The sequence below is a fragment of the Haematobia irritans genome, chromosome 1, assembly GCF_050003625.1.
Source record: "Haematobia irritans isolate KBUSLIRL chromosome 1, ASM5000362v1, whole genome shotgun sequence".
Taxonomy (NCBI): domain Eukaryota; kingdom Metazoa; phylum Arthropoda; class Insecta; order Diptera; family Muscidae; genus Haematobia; species Haematobia irritans.
The window spans coordinates 46394084-46414436 of NC_134397.1; the positions used below are offsets into that span (position 1 = coordinate 46394084).

Below are 20353 nucleotides of genomic sequence, written 5' to 3' on the forward strand. Positions count from 1 at the left end.
AACTTAAGTGGACATTTTGCAGACAACCATAGATGAAGTTTTTGTACTCGATTTTTAGTTTTGCAATAAAATTTGCACATTAGCATTAGCAGCATCACAAATATTTACTGAGATCAAAACCAGATGCATAGGAAGTTGCAAAGATGACGATGATGAAGTCATTTAGACCATGCTGTGTAAAAGTTAATCAGTAAATACATCGTCGCAGTTATCGTCATGTACAATTGTCAGTTTTAATCATGTCCTATAATAAATCATAATAATTATTTGTTTTGCAAGAGGATAAACAAAAAGAAAAGTTGAATAGAGTTCTTGCTTTCATAAACGATAGGTGACTGTGGTTTCAATCTCTTCAAAAGGAGAATAAATTTTGCAGTATGTAGAAAAAAGATAATAGTTTTAGATAATCAACAAATTTCAAATTTCGCATAAACTCAGGACTTTAATCTGTTTCAAAGACAAAAATCATTTTACAGTAATTTACCAAAAAATGTACATTATCACTCAATTAATATATATTCATGTAGACCAACTTTTTGTTGCAATCATATAATTTGTTCCGAACGTATACTAGTGTTCAATCTTTAGTATATCCCAATACACTACTTTGTTTTTTTCCATGTTTAGATACATTCTTCATTCCGTTAATCTAGTTGACGCTATGGCCGTCTTAAGTTTGATGGCATTTTCAATATGTTTGGTGTATAATAATGTTTCTTAAGCCCATGTAGACGTAGTCCTCTCTACCCACTTATTGTAGAACCGAAAGTTCGCTAGATCCTCTCCAATATTTTAAAGTTCTTCTCCATTTGAGTATACTTTCCTTTGGCATATTGTTCAAAGTCTGCGACTTTTCTGTTTTCAGTCTCGCACCGAATGACTTCAGACCTGAGGTAGAAGAGCTTGTCACTCTATTGTCCGGATAGAAGGAGAAAAAGATCGACGAGTCAATTTGAGACGTTCGTCCACATATAACGTACGATAACATATGCCCACTTATGTACATGGTTTTTTGGGTTATGGTGCGTCCGATTTAGGAATATTGTGGTGTCTAATCTTTCAGGAATCTTTGTAGACAATCTGAGTCCGAACCTGGAAGCGTTATTGTAGATTTCTTGGCAAACTCAATATAGGACAATTCGAAATTGACCAAGTAGAAAATGATTCGATGGGGAACATGTTGACTCCTTTCTATCCAACAGGGAAAGGAACGAAGATAAGACTTACAGAAGAGCAGTACTCTGAAATGCCGGAGAAGAAGCGAAATATATACCGCTCAAAATCCAAGTACTGCGATCATCAATCTGCATAGGAGGTTGTGAAGGTCGGCAAGATGGGCACAGATGCAAAGAAAATGCAAGCCTCAATAGAATCATCCACCAAGAGGATGGGGCCAATTATAGGCGAAACCTCGCCACTGAAGAGAATTGGAGTGTGATCCTCAAGGATTGTAAACCTGTAGATTATGGTGGCGTCGTTACTATAACGGTCGAAAAAAAAAACTCAGCAGAGCTCATCGAAATCATAAGAAACGATTGCCCCTTCGAGTGAAAGCTGACAATCGCATCATCGGATCATTGGACCTGCTCACGAACAGGCATCAATACTGCACACTATCGCTCAACCAGTAGCAGAGAAAGGACGCATCAAAACGGAAGCATGCAAAAGATTACTGAATAAAGGACAAATGAGATAGGACAAGGATAACAAAGGCAGATGTACCTATATCTTATTTCGAAGATAGGTCCATCTACCATCTTATTTCGAAGATACAAAGCTGGATAAATAGATCTCGTAGTCATCCACAATTAAATTACTTAGGTTGCGGCCGATGGCATGGCATCTTAAAACATCTTAACATCATCTTCTATATTGTAAGTTAGTCCATGCGGGATATAACATCATGTACCAAATTTAAGCCGGATCGGATGAAATTTTCCTCTCATTGAGGTTCCGCAATCCCAATCTGGGAATCGGTTTATATGGGGGCTATACGTAAAAGTGAACCGATATGGTCCATTTGCAATACCATCCGACCTACATCAATAGCAACTACTTATACCAAGTTTCAAGTCGATAGCTTGTTTCGTTCGGAAGTTAGCGTTATTTCAACAGACGGACGGACGGATGGACATGCTTAGATCGATTCAGAATTTCACCACGACCCAGAATATATATACTTTATGGTAAAAAACTAAAAGACACCTTCGATAAAAGTTAAGTGCAGTGATCAATAAACAATCTGAATACAATAACAGGTTGGCTGATAAGTCCCCGGTCTAACAAAGAAAAATATTTTTTTTTTCAAAATTCGTTTTTATTATTCAACATAGTTCCCTTCAAGAGCGGTACAACGATCATAACGACCTTCCAATTTTTTGATACCATTTTGGTAGTACTCCTTCGGTTTTGCCTCAGTTTCGGCGATCACCTCTTCATTGCAGCCAAATTTTTTCCCTGCGAGCATCCTTTTGAGGTCTGAGAACAAGAAAAAGTCGCTGGGGGCTAGATCTGGAGAATACGTTGGGTGGGGAAGCATTTCGAAGAACAATTCATGAATTTTTACCATCGTTCTCAATGACTTGTGACGCGGTGCGTTGTCTTGGTGGAACAACACGTTTTTCTTCTTCATATGGGGCCGTTTTGCCGCGATTTCGACCTTCAAACGCTCCAATAACGCCATATAATAGTAACTGTTGATGGTTTTTCCATTCTCAAGATAATCGATAAAAATTATTCCATCCGCATCCCAAAAAACAGAGGTCATTACTTTGCCAGCGGATTTTTGAGTCTTTCCACGCTTCGGATACGATTCACCGGTCGCTGTCCACTCAGCCGACTGTCGATTGGACTCAGGAGTATAGTGATGGAGCAATGTTTCATCCATTGTCACATATCGACGGAAAAACTCGGGTGTATTACGAGTTAACAGCTGCAAACACCGCTCACAATCATCAACACGTTGTTGTTTTTGGTCAAATGTGAGCTCGCGCGGTACCCATTTTGCACAGAGCTTCCGCATAACCAAATATTGATGAATGATGTGACCAACACGTTCCTTTGATATCTTTAAGGCCTCTGCTATCTCGATCAACTTAATTTTACGGTCAATCAAAATCATTTTGTGGATTTTTTGATGTTTTCGTCGGTAACCACCTCTTTTGGGCGTCCACTGCGTTCACGGTCCTCCGTGCTCATTTCATCACGCTTGAATTTTGCACACCAATCAATTATTGTTGATTTCACTGGGGCAGAGTCCGGAAACTCATTGTCAAGCCAAGTTTTTGCTTCCACCGTATTTTTTCCCTTCAGAAAACAGTATTTTATCAAAACACGATAACAAAAGTTTTTCACAATAACAAAAGTTGCTTCACAAAAGACGCTCTATCTCACAAACTAATTGACTTACAGACGTCAAATTTTGACACGAATCATTTGAAGGTTGGTACTATGTAAAAATAATATGCATTTAATACTAGCGACGCCATCTATGTGTCAGACCGGGGAGATATCAGCCAACCTGTTATACTTAAAGACCAGCAGACAGATATAGAAGACTTTTTCAATAATAAAATCCTGGAATATGTAATGGCTACTCGAAATGTATCAATAAGTCCCGATAGCAGGCTGTATATTCCAAAGTGACTTCTTCGTGTTAAAGCTAGCTTGAAAACCTTGAAATCTTTGCTCAGAGAGATTTAGTCTTCAAATTACTGCGGTAGATGGATGGAGGTTTTAGGTCGACAAAACAAAAAAACATTTGCTTATTAGGACAGTCGAGTCACTGTGCGTTGGTAATTGCTTGGAATATTTGAAGATCATTTAAATAAAATCGGCTGGTCCAGGACTGAAATTGTAGACGGAGTTATAAATTGATCAAGAGGATAGAGGCTGTATGGAGTGATATTGCTTGGACATAGAGATATTATTCTCATATAGCTAATTGGCCAAAATTGCTATATGCCATGCATATGTCGAGCTTAATTAGCCACATTATTACTTGTAGTATCACTCATACCATTTCCGTTAAACCATTAAACATTTGAACAATCATAATCCTTGACAAAGTCCATTTCTTTTTCTTTCTCCTCATTTGATTGGCTAAAGGAATGGTATTGTGGCTTTAATAATTTGCTATATAATCACCAGCAAACACCATTAACTTTTGCATGGAAATAAAGTTTTCCAATGGCTTTGGGCATTACAATGACGACGGCTACGACAACGTCAATGAACATTTCAAGTTTGCTTATATAGATTTGGAGGGGAGGGTAAAAGCTATGGAGTCTTTCCAAGGTCACCAGTGGAATATAAAGTCTGAAATTCTAACAAAACTCCTTTTTCACCCATCCCCTCCCTCAATGAGTATGCGGAAGGAAACTTTCGTTGGCGTTTAGTTTCTTTATCGTTGTTCCAACTATGAAAATGGCACAGACATAAGGTCAAATGAAAAGTTCATGAAAACAAAATTTGTGAGAGTCAAAGTGGATGGGTTGGAAGGCTACGGAAGAGATAGATGGCAAGGAACTGATTTCGATATTGTTCGAAAAGTCAAGGTATATTGTGTAGGTGTTGTAGTTCATAGCATGCGAAAAGTGCGTCAAGTTCATGAAGGAAGCCGCAGCTGAACATTGACTTCCCAAAAATTGCTAAATACATAAGACACAAATCAGAATTAAACACCTAGGCCTCGATTAACACCGGAGTAGGCAGTATATTACAAAAATATCAAGTAAGAAAGAGGTAATTCGGATGATGACCACTATATGGTATTGTTCGAGCCACCTTGGTGGGTCATGGGTTGGGTGCCAGTTTGCACTAAACACCCAAAACATTTTTCATCAGTGGATTACTGGTGACATTTCAATGTTGCTCTAAGTGGTTTCATCTCAAAGTGGAATGACGTTTGGGCTCGGCTATAAAAAGAAAGTGCCTTGTCATTGAGATAAACATGGAATCGGGTAGCACTAATTGATATGAAAAAAGTTCACCACCGATAGTACCACAATGGACTAATAGTCTATGTGAGCCTTAAATATCGGGCTGTCACTATACCAACCTATGACATAGTGCGAGGAAAGTCCGATAAGTACTCAAAATCCAAAAAAGAAAATATTTAGGTAAGTTGGGATATATTTTTGTAATGTGGTCTCCATCCGACTACTTTTGTGACCCAGTGAATTCCAGGAAGAGGCGCCCAAAGGGTCTTTGTTCACACCAAACCTCTGCAACGAATACACAAGCAATTACTTCAACCACATGCCACACAATGCGAGTAGTAACTTCATTGTCAATTTTTTAAACGAGTAAAATATAAACCTTGGATATTGTGAAACAGAACAAATAGAACCCAAAAAAGCAAGCACCAAACAATGTTCTGAAGTATTCGAATGTAATCAAAATTCCAATTCAATTCGTTTCATAAATTCCATTGCTTTGTAGATGAAATTATTTCGTTCTCTCAACTATAAGAGTATGCTGCACACACGCTCTCCATTCCTATTTCGCTCACAGCCTGCATTCACTGACTGACTTCACTGACTTCTGCCAATCAACTGATCGACGATTGTGTTTGTTTTTCTGTTGATAGTTACTTCGTGTCGCATACGAAGTTTCGTCTTTGCTGAAGCAAAATATTCTATCTTCACTAAAAATGTTATGTTTTATTCGTATCGTGACGATTACATCAAAACCAAAATATTGAATAGAACTGCACAACGATTCCTTTTGAATGTGATGGCTCTGCAATGCTTGACACTGTAATCGCTTTACATGTTTCTGTTCTATTCATTAATCGAAGTATTCGTGGAGTGTATTGCCTTCACTAGAACCTCGATTACTTGGAATTGGCTTGTGCAGGCCTTTGGTTCACACCGAAGCACATTTTTCCGTTGAAGTCCACTTTGTCGACTGTCCCATGGTTTATGGGACGCAACAATGGATTAATATTTCATTGATCAAAAAACGACCCTTTGATTTTGTTACTATCGAAAAATGTGAATTGAATCACCCACCGAAATGGATATTTGTCAATTTTTTTTTAGAATCCGCGGTCACTCTTAGTAGGGGTTGTATAAAAAATCTAAAAGTTGAAGTTTTGACCTTTCGATTTTTCAAAATTTGGAAAAGTCAAGTTTTCGAATTTCTTATATTTAAAATAAAGTCGACTTCTGTTTGGCCCGGATAATTCTTCAAATGTCAACATAACTTTCCAAAATGCCCCCGGTGCAAAAGTCCAACGGATTGAGATCCAGAGATTTCGGTTGTCATTGTGCGATAGAAATGATGCAAGGAACCTCTTTTTTAAGCCAGACCTCACGGTCGACCGAAACTATTATCATTGGCAGCGCTGGAGTTCTGATGGCCAATCCAAGGTTAGGTTAGGTTAGGTGGCAGCCCGATGTATTAGGCTCACTTAGACTATTCAGTCTATTGTGATACCACATTGGTGAACTTCTCTCTTATCACTGAGTGCTGCCCGATTCCATGTTAAGCTCAATGACAAGGGACCTCCTTTTTATCGCCGAGTCCGAACGGCGTTCCACATTGCAGTGAAACCACTTTGAGAAGTTTTGAAACCCTCAGAAATGTCACCAGCATTGCTTTTTGGTGTTCGGTCGAAGTAGGAAGCGAACCCACGACCTTGTGTATGCAAGGCGGGCATGCTAACCATTGCACCACGGTGGCTCCCTCCATGGTGTAAACTTTTAACTGACCTCTTTGGCAAGTACACCCTACACAGAAAAAATTTCACGAAAATTTTTCCATTTAAAATCTTAATTGAGTTTTAAAAAATATTCAATTAAAAATTTTATTGAATCAACAAATTTTTTAATTGAAATAAAAATCAATCACACAAATTAATATTATCAATTATTTTTTAATTGGATCAATAAATTTTTTAATTTACTGCCAATTAATTTTTTAATTGATACTATCATGATCAATTAATTTCGTGATTGAATCAGAAAAATATTTTTTTGTGTGTATCATTTTGGATTTTTCACAAATAGCTAATTTTTTCACAATAGCTCCTCATCAGAGAAAACCAATTTCGTTAACTGAGCACTTTCGTGTAAGCAACTGATTGACTTTCTCCAGTCCAACTTTTTGTTTCTATGGGTGAACTTACACTTGCACTTGCACTTTTTGGAACTTGAATGGCTTTATTTCACGCATATTTTTATACCCTGCGCCACACTGTGGAACAGGGTATTATAAGTTAGTGCATATGTTTGCAACACCCAGAAGGAGACGAGATAGACACATGGTGTCTTTGACAAAAATGCTTAGGGTGGGCTCCTGAGTCGATATAGCCATGTCCGTCTGTCCGTGAACACATTTTTGTAACCAAGGGATTAGGTAGTAATTTAAGGCCAATCGACTTCGAATTTGGCACAAGTATGTGTTTTGGGTCAAAATAGAACCCTATTGATTTTGGAAGAAATCGGTTCAGATTTAGATATAGCTCCCATATATATCTTTCGCCCGATATGCACTTATACGGCCCTAGAAGCCTGAGTATTATCCCAATTTGGTTGAAATTTTGCACTAGGAGTACAATTGGTAGTATAATCAAATGTGCACAATTTCATTGAAATCGGTTCAGATTTAGATATAGCTTCCATATATATATTTTGCCCGATATGGACTAATACGGTCCCAGAAGCCAGAGTTTTACTCCGATTTAGTTGAAATTTTGCACAGGGAGTAGAATTGGCATTGTAGTTATGCGTGCCAAATTTGGTTGAAATCGGTTCAGATTTAGATATAGCTCCCATATATAGTTTTCGCCCGATTTACACTCATATGACCACAGAGGCCAATTTTTAACTCCGATTTAGTTGAAATTTTGCACAGGGAGTAGAATTGGCATTGTTGCTATGCGTGCCAAATTTGGTTGAAATCGGTTCAGATTTAGATATAGCTCCCATATATAGCTTTCGCCCGATTTACACTGATATGACCACAGAGGCCAATTTTTAACTCCGATTTTGTTGAAATTTTGCACAGGGAGTAGAATTAGCATTGTTGCTATGCGTGCCAAATTTGGTTGGAATCGGTTCTGATTTAGATATAGCTCCCATATATATGTTTTTCTGATTTCGACAAAAATGGTCAAAATACCAATATTTTCCTTGTAAAATCGCCACTTCTTAGTGGAAAAGGTGTAAAAATGACTCTAATTTTCCTAAACTTCTAATACATATATATTGAGTAATAAATCATAAATAAATGTTTGCGAAGTTTCCTTAAAATTGCTTCAGATTTAAATGTTTCCCATATTTTTTTTACTAACATTGTGTTCCATCCTAGTGCATTAGCAGACTTAAATTTTGAGTCTATAAATTTTGTAGAAGTATATCAAATCTCTATCCAGATCGAGTGATGTATGTATTTGGGACAAACCTTTATATATAGCCCCCAACACATTTGACGGATGTGATATGGTATCGAAAATTTAGATCTACAGAGTGGTGCAGGGTATAATATAGTCGGCCCCGCCCGACTTTAGACTTTCCTTACTTGTTTAATATGTGTTGCATCCGCTCACGAGATTTGTTCAGCTCACGAAAAAATTTTCTACCACAGCGGCGTTGATTTCTATCAAATCTTGCCTTAATTTTTCGGATCATTTCTGGTGTTGTAACAATTTTTTGTCCACATTATGGACGCGATGCAGAACTGTCAGTATCACGGTAATAAATGATATCATCTACACATACGCTCAGAGTTACTATAGAAAAAATTTTCCAGTAAAGCTGAAAATTTAAGTTGAGTTTGCAAAACCTCGTAAGTATAATGGTCAACTTCTCATACTACACTGAAAAAGATATTTACGTGATATTAAAGATTACGCAACCAAAATTTTAGGATGCGAAATTTTCAAAATATTAATTTTTCAAAATATTAAGGAATCTCTTTAAAATAATGAAATTTTAATTAAAATAAAGTTTATAAGCTTTGCTTCAAAAATTTTTTTCATTAAATTTAGGACACAAATTTTGTAAATTTTCATCCCTCCGTTAAAGTCGAATTTCTTTGAACTAAGACCAATTTTCCTTAAAGTAAAGAAACACATTTTTGATTGAAAGAAATTGTCCTTAAATTAACTGAAATATTGAAACTTTAGAATTAAGATAAAAACGCTTCAAATATAGGCTAAAAATTATTTGGTGGATTTAGCGTCTTTGGTTTAACGTTTTTTTTTTGGAATTAAGGAAACATTTCTTACTTTGAAGTATCCGTTATAATTTTGATTTTTAAACAGACATTTGGTTGTACGTGAGTACCTTTATTAATAAACCTCGAAAAGAGAATGAAAATTTGATAAAGGAGATCTGTATCCTAATTTTAATTTTATTGATCCTAGATTTAAAGACAGATATGTCGATAAAAAATTTATTTATTTTAAAGAAGCCGCATCTTTGGCTCATAATGAATGCCAAAATCCTTAAGGGAAGGTCAAAATTTCTTGATCCCAGTAAACTTTTTTTTGAGTGTACGATTAACCAGAGTATAGACAGATATTTATATGGGATCAGATAAATAATAACAAGATATTAAGAAACCGGCCCTAAGTTTGCAATATATTTGAGAAAAGGGAGGTCCTCCCAATTTGTTTAATTTTGGCTAAAAAAATGGCCTTAAATTCATTAGCGTTTTGTCATGAAAATCTTCATTATACACATTTTCATTTGGACGTGGGCTTTTCCATCGTGATTCAGTCATTAGTATTCGCATCATACTCGAATATGTTAACCTAGAATCTGGTTTAACGAGGCCCAAGTGTATTTAATCAATAACACGAAAAGCTGCATAAGCTCACTACCTTTTGACTGGGGAGGTAATTTATCTTCGTTTTTTTGTGGAGTAGTTAGCACGTTTTAATGTCTTTACCACCATGGAAATTGACAGAAAGTTGTACTTGCCGTGAATTTTAAATCACTTTAATTAAGGACAAAGTGTATATTAGCCCTATGTTTTTCAGGGCAATATAAGTTTCCAAAGGCCAAAATGATGAATACCACAACATGTTTTAATAATAAATGTAGAAAAATTACATTTCAATTATCAACAGAATATTTTATGAAATTTTAATCCAACATTTCAATATTTCTTAGAGAAGACGTTTACAAAAAAAAAAAAAATTCAATTATTTTAATTGCTTGTATTATTTTTTTGAGTTTGTGAAAGTGGTGTGGTGTTAAGTTCATTTCATATAACTATATTTGGGAAAATAAAATTACTTTTTAAGTAGTAATTAAATGAAAAGAAAAAAACTAAAATAATTCTATAACATCAACAAAACTTCTCAAACTACAAATTTTCCACATTGATGGTGATATATGGCAAAAGTTTTCTTTCTTCACAGAAATACAAACTCACACACACACACGAAAACACTCTCAACTACGGACGTTATGTGTGGATGACATTGAAGAATTGAGGAAATACACACTCACATACACACGCAATTCCGTAATTTAAGCCAAAAATAGTTGGCTTTATTCCAAGCCAATGGTTCTCATATCCGAAATTGTTTAAATTTAGTTTATTTTTTTGGATTTGATTCAATTAAACTTTTCTGATCAATTGTTGAAGGTGTTATGGTGCTTGGTTACGAAAGTTTACAGTTTCGTGGGAATATCCAGAGCAAAAGATATGGCGATGGATTGATTGGTTTATACTGCTCGAAAGTGAAATATAACAAAATGGTAGAAAAACAAACGGGGTTCTGAGTTGGTCTGGCCTCCATCCTCTTCCATATGAAGTACAATAATTTTTGCGATACAATTTCACACAAGGCCAAAGCATCAGCCATATGCCCAAGTTCCAAGATAGATAAAATTACGTCGGCGGAAATGTAAATCCGTGGTTGACGGCAATGTCCAAAGGTTGTCTAAACTTTTGGTATACTCCAAGAAAATGGAGAGAAACCCTAAAAGTGGAGAACCAAATGATTTTCATTCATTAAGATTCTACACTGAAAAAATAAATATATGAAAAATTTTGACAAAATTTTCTATAGAAATAAAATTTTGACAAAATTTTCTATGGAACTAAAATTTTGACAAAATTTCTATAGAAATAAAATTTTGACAAATTTTTCTATAGAAATAAAATTTTGACAAATTTTTTTAAAGAAATAAAATTTTGACAAATTTTTCTATAGAAATAAAATTTGGACAAATTTTTTTAAAGAAATACAATTTTGACAAATTTTTCTATAGAAATAAAATTTGGACAAATTTTTTTATAGAAATAAAATTTTGACAAAATTTTGTATAGAAATACAACTTTGACAAAATTTTCCATAGAAATAAAATTTGGACAAAATTTTCCATAAAAATAAAATTTTCACAAAATTTTCTATAGAAACAAAATGTTGACAAAATTTTCTATAGAAATTAAATTTTGACAAAATTTTCTACAGAAATACAATTTTGACAAATTTTCTATAGAAATAAAATTTTGACAAAATTTTCTATAGAAAAAAAATTTTGACAAAATTTTCTATAGAAATAAAATTTTGACAAAATTTTCTATAGAAATAAAATTTTGACAAAATTTTCTATAGAAATAAAATTTTGACAAAATTTTCTATAGAAATAAAATTCTGACAAAATTTTTTGTAGAAATAAAATATTGACCAATTTTTTTTGGACCAAAATTTTGACAAAATTTTCTATAGAAATAAAATTTTGAAAAATTTTTCTATAGAAATAAAATTTTGACAAAATTTTCTTTAGGAATAAAATGTTGACATAATTTTCTTTAGAAATACAATTTTGACAACATTTTCTTTAGAAATAAAATTTTGACAAAATTTCCTTTAGAAATAAAATGAAGACATAATTTTCTATAGAAATTTTGGCAAAATTTTCTATAGAAATAAAATGTTGAAAAAATTTTCTATAGAAACAAAAGTTTGACAAAATTTCTATAGAAATAAAATTTTAACCAAATTTTCTATTGAAATAAAATTTTGACAAAAATGTTTGTAGAAATAAAATTTTGACAAAATTTTCTATAGAACTAAAATTTTGGCAAAATTTTTTATAGAACTAAAATGTTGGCAAAATTTTTTATAGAACTAACATTTTGACAAAATTTCCTATGGAAATTAAATTTTGCAAAATTTTCTATAGAAATAAAATTTTGGCAAAATTTTCTATAGAAAAACATTTGGACACTGTGGAACAGGGTATTCCACACTGTGGAACAGGATATTATAAGTTAGTGCATATGTCTGCAACACCCAGAAGGAGACGAGATAGACACATGGTGTCTTTGGCAAAAATGCTCAGGGTGGGCTCCTGAGCCGATATAGCCATGTACGTCTGTCCGTGAACACATTTTTGTAATCAAAGTCTAGGTCGCAGTTTTAGTCCAATCGACTTCCAATTTGGCATAAGTATGTGTCTTGGCTCACAATAGAACCCTAATGATTTTGGAAGAAATCGGTTCAGTTTTAGATATAGCTCCCATATATATATTTCGCCCGATATGCACTTATATGGCCCCAGAAGCCAGTATTTTACCCTAATTTGCTTAAAATTTTGCACAAGAAGAACAATTAGTACTATAGTTAAGTGTGCCAAATTTTATTGAAATCGGTTCAGATTTAGATATAGCTCCCATATATATTTTTCTCCCGATATGGACTAATACCGTCCCAGAAGCCAGAGTTTTACACCAATTTAGTTGTAGGAGTACAATTAGTAGTGTAGTCAAGTGTACAAAATTTTATTGAAATCGGTTCAGATTTAGATATAGCTCCCATATATATTGTTCGCTCGATTTACACTCATATGACCACAGTGGCCAATCTTTTACTCCGATTTAGTTGAAATTTTGCACAGGGAGTACAAGTAGCATTGTAGCTATACGTGCCAAATTTGGTTGAAATCGGTTCAGATTTAGATATAGCTCCCATATATAGTTTTAGCTCGATATTCACTCATATGACCACAGGGGCCAATTTTTTACACTCATATGACCACAGAGGCCAATTTTTAACTCCGATTTTGCACAGGGAGTAGAATTAGCATTGTAGCTATGCGTTCCAAATTTGGTTGAAATCGGTTCAGATTTAGATATAGCTCCCATATATATGTTTTTCTAATTTCGACAAAAATGGTCAAAATACCAACATTTTCCTTGTAAAATCGCCACTGCTTAGTCGAAAAGTTGCAAAAATGACTCAAATTTTCCTTTATTTCTAATACATATCTATCGACCGATAAATCATAAATACACTTTTGCGAAGTTGCCTCAAAATTAGTACAGATTAAAATGTTTCTCATATTGTTTTACTAACATAGTGTACCATCCCAGGGGACTAGCCGACTTAAATTTTAAGTCTATAGATTATAAACTTTGTTCAGATGGAGTCAGATTTAAATGTATTTATTTGGGACAAAACCCCTTTAATATACCACCCAACACATTTGACGGATATGATATAGTATCGAAAATGTGGATTTACAAAGTGGTGCAGGGTATAATATAGTCGGCCCCGCCCGACTTTAGACTTTCCTTACTTGTTTAGACAGAAATCGATATTTCGATATGTTACAAACGGGTTAAGATGGGACTGTCCAAAGTAAAAAAATTTCTAACATGAAGTCGATGTTCTGGGTTCTAAAAACAGATAACTGTTTTTCGTCCCATTTATAATATCTAGCTTAAATTATAACCTACACATAAAACAAGATTTTCAACATCATAAAATAATTGATGTAATTAATGTTTAATTAAAATTCCCTAAATAAAAATATAAATTCCTTAAACTAAATAAAAAAATTATGTATTTATTTGATTTTTTTTTGATTAAATAATTAATTGTTATTAATTATATAGTTGAATAGTTTTTTAAATTTTAATGAGAAATGTTTGTGATATCTTTGTTTTGTGTAGAGATATTTTTTTTTGTGTAGAGAGATATTTAAATACACATCAGTTTAAATGAATTAATTTTTCGTCTTAAATTATTAGAACTTTCTAATAAGTCATAAAAGAATAAAATCTCTTGAAATGAAAATTACAAGGGAATGTTAAGAAAAAGGAAATGTCCATTGCGCTTGAGAAATAAGAAGAAAAGGATACCAAGGCTGCATGCGAACGGATTCGTTAGCGAAAGATGGTTAACAAACTATTCTTCATTAGGTTTTCCTTACAAAACTTTTGAGTATGAAATACTCGAAGGAATTTTAAATATTTTTTTCGAAAACGTAAATGAATAGGAATGTTGAGTGGCACTTGACTTTTATTAATTGGATTTTTTGCCGAATAATATAAAGGATATATAACCAAAGCAATGATTAAATATTCAATAATTTCTTATTCCATTTTTTTCTTTTTTAATGGCTATGGTCCATAGAAAGTTGGTAAAAAAAACTCGTTGATTTTTTATTCTAAAATAATTAGCTCTAAGTTTACTTACCACGAATTCAATGAAAACTGAAAGTTTGAGATTTTTCTGAAAAAAAAATAATATTATTAGTTAATTGATTTATTTTTGCTTAATTAATATTATGGCATAATATCAGAGCACATTCATTAACCATTTACTGTTTCAGTTGAACGATTTGCGTCAATTTGCCAAATGATAGATTGCATTCATTATTCATTGGTAACGAAATTTTCCATATGCATGTTTTTGATCCCGGTTTTAGGGACAAAACAATTCAGATATCCGTACCAAACCATTACATATGTTTGATGACAAAAAATCATATTTTCCTTCGAACTTAGGCCTGCCTTGTTTCGAACTCTAAATTTTCAACTTCAATATGCATACGACATATACATACATATATAAATATGTATGTACAATGTAAAAGGGTTGAAAATTCCATATTTCAGTTGACGTTTATAAATGACCAAAAAACTAAAAACTTCCTCCTCAATATATTTTTGGCAAAAGTTCAAAGTTATAAGGCCCTATTCGTCAGCAAACATATCCTATAGTTAAAACCCATCATCAATTTGGTCTATTGACATTTTTATTTGCACAATTATGCCATACTTTTGACTTAAACGAAACGATTTTTCATTTCAAGAGTGATAAGAAATAAAGCAAACAAAACTGATTCTATTTATTCTTGTCATTTCGTAATGACAACTATTTATGAGTTGCATCATTTTGCTTTGCCAAAATTTTTATGTATAGTTTTTGTTTTTCAGTTTTGCAAAAATTTATTATAGGAAATTTGTAGATTGTGTCGAAGCCACAAAAAATACTGAGAGTATTCAAACTAGGTATATAAAAATGTTTGCCAATAGAAAAATTAAAGACGGAGTATTGTAAATTTCAGTTCAAACATATACAGTAACAAATATATATATTCAGCCGTAAGTTCGGTTGAATCGAATCTTAAGTACCCACCACCATGAATCAAATATAATAGTTTCCTTTGAGCAGTGTTGCCACTATTATCCCTAGAGTGATAAAAAACGGGATCTTTTGAATGTCTGGTTTTCTCGGCTTTGAAAAACCGGAGTTTCTTCCAATACCGATGGACAGTGTTTTTCGAACAAATAACCGGTATAGCAGGTTCAGCCGGTTTTTTATAAAAGCACGTAAGTTTAAAATGAAAATCTAATTTTATTGAAAAAAAATTCGATAATCTATTAAAAATTGGACACATTTTTTTAACTTAAATGTACGTACGATGGCAAATCATGCAAATATTAGCCAATCACCCACAAACAATTTATCTCTGCCACAGAGAAATGCATTTTTGTGTGGGTGAGTGGCTCATATTTGAATGATATCACATCATTCAATTGCTTATAACTTTGTCATTTTCGGTTGTTTTTCTTCTCGTTAGTCTTATTACTTACGTTAGAGTTTTGTCTATATGACCATGAAGAGATTTTTTTAAATGGTTTATACTTTTCTGGTGGAAGAGGTCCATTGTAAAATAGGATTTTTTTTGAAAATTTGATTTTGCATTGATATTTTTGAACCACTTAACTTATCACAGATCCAATTACACACGATTATTCGTCATTTAAGTACCAACAACGTTATAATCGGGCATTTCTACTTCGAGATATATTGTGTTAAGTGAAAAAAGAGCGACCATTTAACAAGTAAGGAAAGTCTAAAGTCGGGCGGGGCCGACTATATTATACCCTGCAACACTTTGTAGATCTAAATTTCGATACCATATCACATCCGCCAAATGTGTTGGGGCTATATATAAAGGTTTGTCGCAAATACATATATTTTAAATATCACTCGATCTGGACAGAATTTGATAGACTTCTACAAAATCTATAGGAAATTTAAGTCGGCTAATACAATAGGGTGAAACACAATGTTAGTAAAAAAAAATACGGGAAACATTTAAATCTGAAGCATTTTTAAGGAAACTTCGCAAAAGTTTATTTATGATTTATCTCTCGATTATATGTATTAGAAATTTAGGAACTAACTAACTAACGACTAAGCAGTGGCGATTTTACAAGGAAAATGTTGGTATTTTGACCAATTTTGTCGAAATCAAAAAAATATATATATGGGAGCTATATCTAAATCTGAACCGATTTCAACCAAATTTGGCACGCATAGCTAAAATGCTAATTCTACTCCATGTGCAAAATTTCAATTAAATCGGAGTAAAACATTGACCACTGTGGTCATATATATATATATATATATATATATATATATATATATATATATATATATATATATATATATATATATATATATATATATATATATATATATATATATATATATATATATATATATATATATATATATATATATATATATATATATATATATATATATATATATATATATATATATATATATATATATATATATATATATATATATATATATATATATATTATATATATATATCGCAAAAGTTTATTTATGATTTATCTCTCGATTATATGTATTAGAAATTTAGGAACTAACAAACTAACGACTAAGCAGTGGCGATTTTACAAGGAAAATGTTGGTATTTTGACCAATTTTGTCGAAATCAAAAAAATTAATATATGGGAGCTATATCTAAATCTGAACCGATTTCAACCAAATTTGGCACGCATAGCTAAAATGCTAATTCTACTCCATGTGCAAAATTTCAATAAATCGGAGTAAAACATTGACCACTGTGGTCATATATATATATATATATATATATATATATATATATATATATATATATATATATATATATATATATATATATATATATATATATATATATATATATATATATATATATATATATATATATATATATATATATATATATATATATATATATATATATATATATATATATATATATATATATATATATATATATTATATATATATATATATAATATATATATATATATATATATATATATATATATATATATACACAAACTTGAACTAATATAGCCTAAGTTATATCAAATTTCGCATCGATACGTCCAATATAAAAGGCTGTAAGGTGATTACAGCAGACCGACAGACAGATGGACATTGTAGATCGTCCTACAATTTCTCCATTATCACGAATATATACTTTATACAGTCGATATTTCGATGTGTTACAAGCGGAATGACAAACTTATGACACCCACTTACCTTTGGTAATAGTGTACAGTGCCATCTTTATGTGTAATATAAAGAAAAAAATGATTTACGAAGATGTAGAATTTTAGTCGGGCATATTAATTCTTTGAAGGATATCAGCTAAAGATATCAAGATATATACCTAAAATATACATACTTATACATGTTTATGATTGACATATATATTGATGACGCATTTTTCATAAAATGTTAAGCCCATCTGTTGAATATCTCATAAAATAATAATACGTCTACTGGGAAATGTATACACGTTATGTATTCTGTGTAAGAAAGAGATTTTTATTGCTTTCTTAAACGATAGCTTTGCATTATTGGTACTTTTTTTTGACAAAGACGGTATTTTCCTATTTTTGACACCACCAGTATACGTTTGCAAAGCTAAAATGTTGTAACCAATAAAAATGTTGTTGATGTTTACAATGTATATACGGGTGCTTATTATGTTTACAGAACCCACACATATTTCTGTGTACTATCGACTATGTCTATGGATATGAACATAGGATATCTATTTGAACAATTTGTTTACTGTCACATAACGTTGAGAATGAAAAGGTATTAAAATCGTCGGAGTTAAATTAGAAAAAATATATGCGAATGTAGTAAGTTTTCTGGTGGATAAAATCGATTTTGTAGAATTTAAAGCATGTGGCTTTAAAGAATCATTTTCTTTAGAAAACCCAGCAAACAATTTTATTTTGGTATCGGAAGTACTGCAAAATCAGATCAAAAGTAATGAACTTAAGATGGGCTAGCCATAAGGCGAAAGTAATCAAATTTGCAAAATTTAGCGATAAAGATTTAATTTTATTTTAGGAACGTGAGCAAAACTATTATACCCTCCACCATAGAATGGGGGTATATTAACTTTGTCATTCCGTTTGTAACACATCGAAATATTGCTCTAAGACCCCATAAAGTATATATATTCTGGGTCGTGCTGAAATTCTGAGTCGATCTAAGCATGTCCGTCCGTCCGTCCGTCTGTTGAAATCACGCAAATGGGCTATATAGTTCCACTTTTGCGTATAGCCCCCAGATTTGGCTTGCGGATCCTCTAAGAGAAGCAAATTCATCCGATCCGGCTGAAATTTGGTACATGGTGTTAGCATATGATCTTTAACAACCATGCAAAAATTGGTCCACATCGGTCCATAATTATATATAGCCCCCATATAAACCGATCCCTCGATTTGGCTTGCGGAGCCTCTAAGAGAAGCAAATTTCATCCGATCGGGCTGAAAATTTGGTACATGGTGTTGATATATGTTCTCTAATGACCATGCAAAAATTGGTCCACATCGGCCCATAAATATATATAGCTCCCATATAAGCCGATCCCCAGATTTGACCTCCGGAGCCTCTTAGAGGAGCAAAATTCATCCGATCCGGTTAAAATTTGGAACATGGTGTTAGAATGTGGTCTCTAACAAGCACGCAAGAATTGCTCCATATCGGTCCGTAATTCTATATAGAGCCCCCATATAAACCGTTCCCCAGATTTGATCTCCGGAGCCTCTTGGAGGAGCAAATTTTATCCGATCCGGCTGAAATTTGGTACATGGTGTTAGTATATGGTCTCTAATGACCATGCAAAAATTGATTCACATCGGTCAATAAATATATGTAGCCCCCATATAAACAGATCACCAGATTTGAACTCCGGAGCCTCTCGGAAGACCAAAAATCATCTGATTAAGTTAAAATTTGGTACGCGGTGTTAATATATGGCCTCAAACACCCATGCAAAAATTGGTCGAAATCGGTCAATATATATATATAGGCCTCATATAAATCGATCCCCAGATTTGACCTCCGGAGCCTCATGGAAGACCAAAATTCATCTGATCAGTTGAAATTTGGTACGTGGTGTTAATATATGGCCTCAAACACCCATACAAAAATTGGTCGAAATCGGTCCATAATTATATATAGCCCCCATATAAACCGATCCCCAGATTTGACCTCCGGAACCCCTTGGAAGAGCAAAATTCATCCGATTCGGTTGAAATTTGGTACGTGATGTTAGTATTTGGCCTCAAACACCCATGCAAAAATCGAAATCGGTCCATAATTATATATAGCCCCCATATAAACAGATCCCCAGATTTGACCTCCGCAGCCCCTTCGAAGAGCAAAATCCATCCGATTCGGTTGTCATTTGGTACGTGATGTTAGTATATGCACCCAGAGAAGGAATATGATCACCTCAAACATGTTGTAAGAGCAAAATGTTATTTTTGGGTGGTGACCATGTAACATGGTTTTCACAACCATGTTATTTTCCCGGAAATCATGTATCTGATTTCGGCAAGCAGGTTGTATTTGACGAGAAAATAACATTTTAGTGACAAACATGTTACATGGTCACCATACAAAAATAACATTTTGCTCTTGAAACATGTTTGAGGTGATCGTATTCCTTCTCTGCGTGTGGTATCCAACAACCATGTAGGAATTGGTTCATATCAGTCCATAACTATATATAGCCCCCATATAAACCGATCCCGAGATTTGGTTTTGGAGCTTCTTGGTGAAGCAAAATTCATCCGATCTGGTTGAAATTTGGAAAACGATGTTAAGAAGTTTTAAGATACCTTGCCATCGGTAAGTATTACCACGCAGGTAACTCGATTGTGGATGACAGTCTTTCGTAGAAGTTTCTACGCAATCCATGGTGGAGAGTACATAAGATTCGGCTTGGCTGAACTTATGGCCGTATATAATTGT

General features: G+C 33.2%; 1 protein-coding gene across 1 annotated transcript in view; it reads right to left on the reverse strand.

Moving 5' to 3' along the window:
- The window catches only part of Sulf1 (Extracellular sulfatase Sulf1), a 140202-nt gene that overhangs the window by 63891 nt on the left and 55958 nt on the right, over positions 1-20353 (reverse strand). The window contains exon 3 of the mRNA XM_075290183.1: positions 14450-14485. The gene's annotated coding sequence lies outside the window, so the exon portion shown is untranslated. The remainder of the gene's footprint in view (positions 1-14449; positions 14486-20353) is intronic.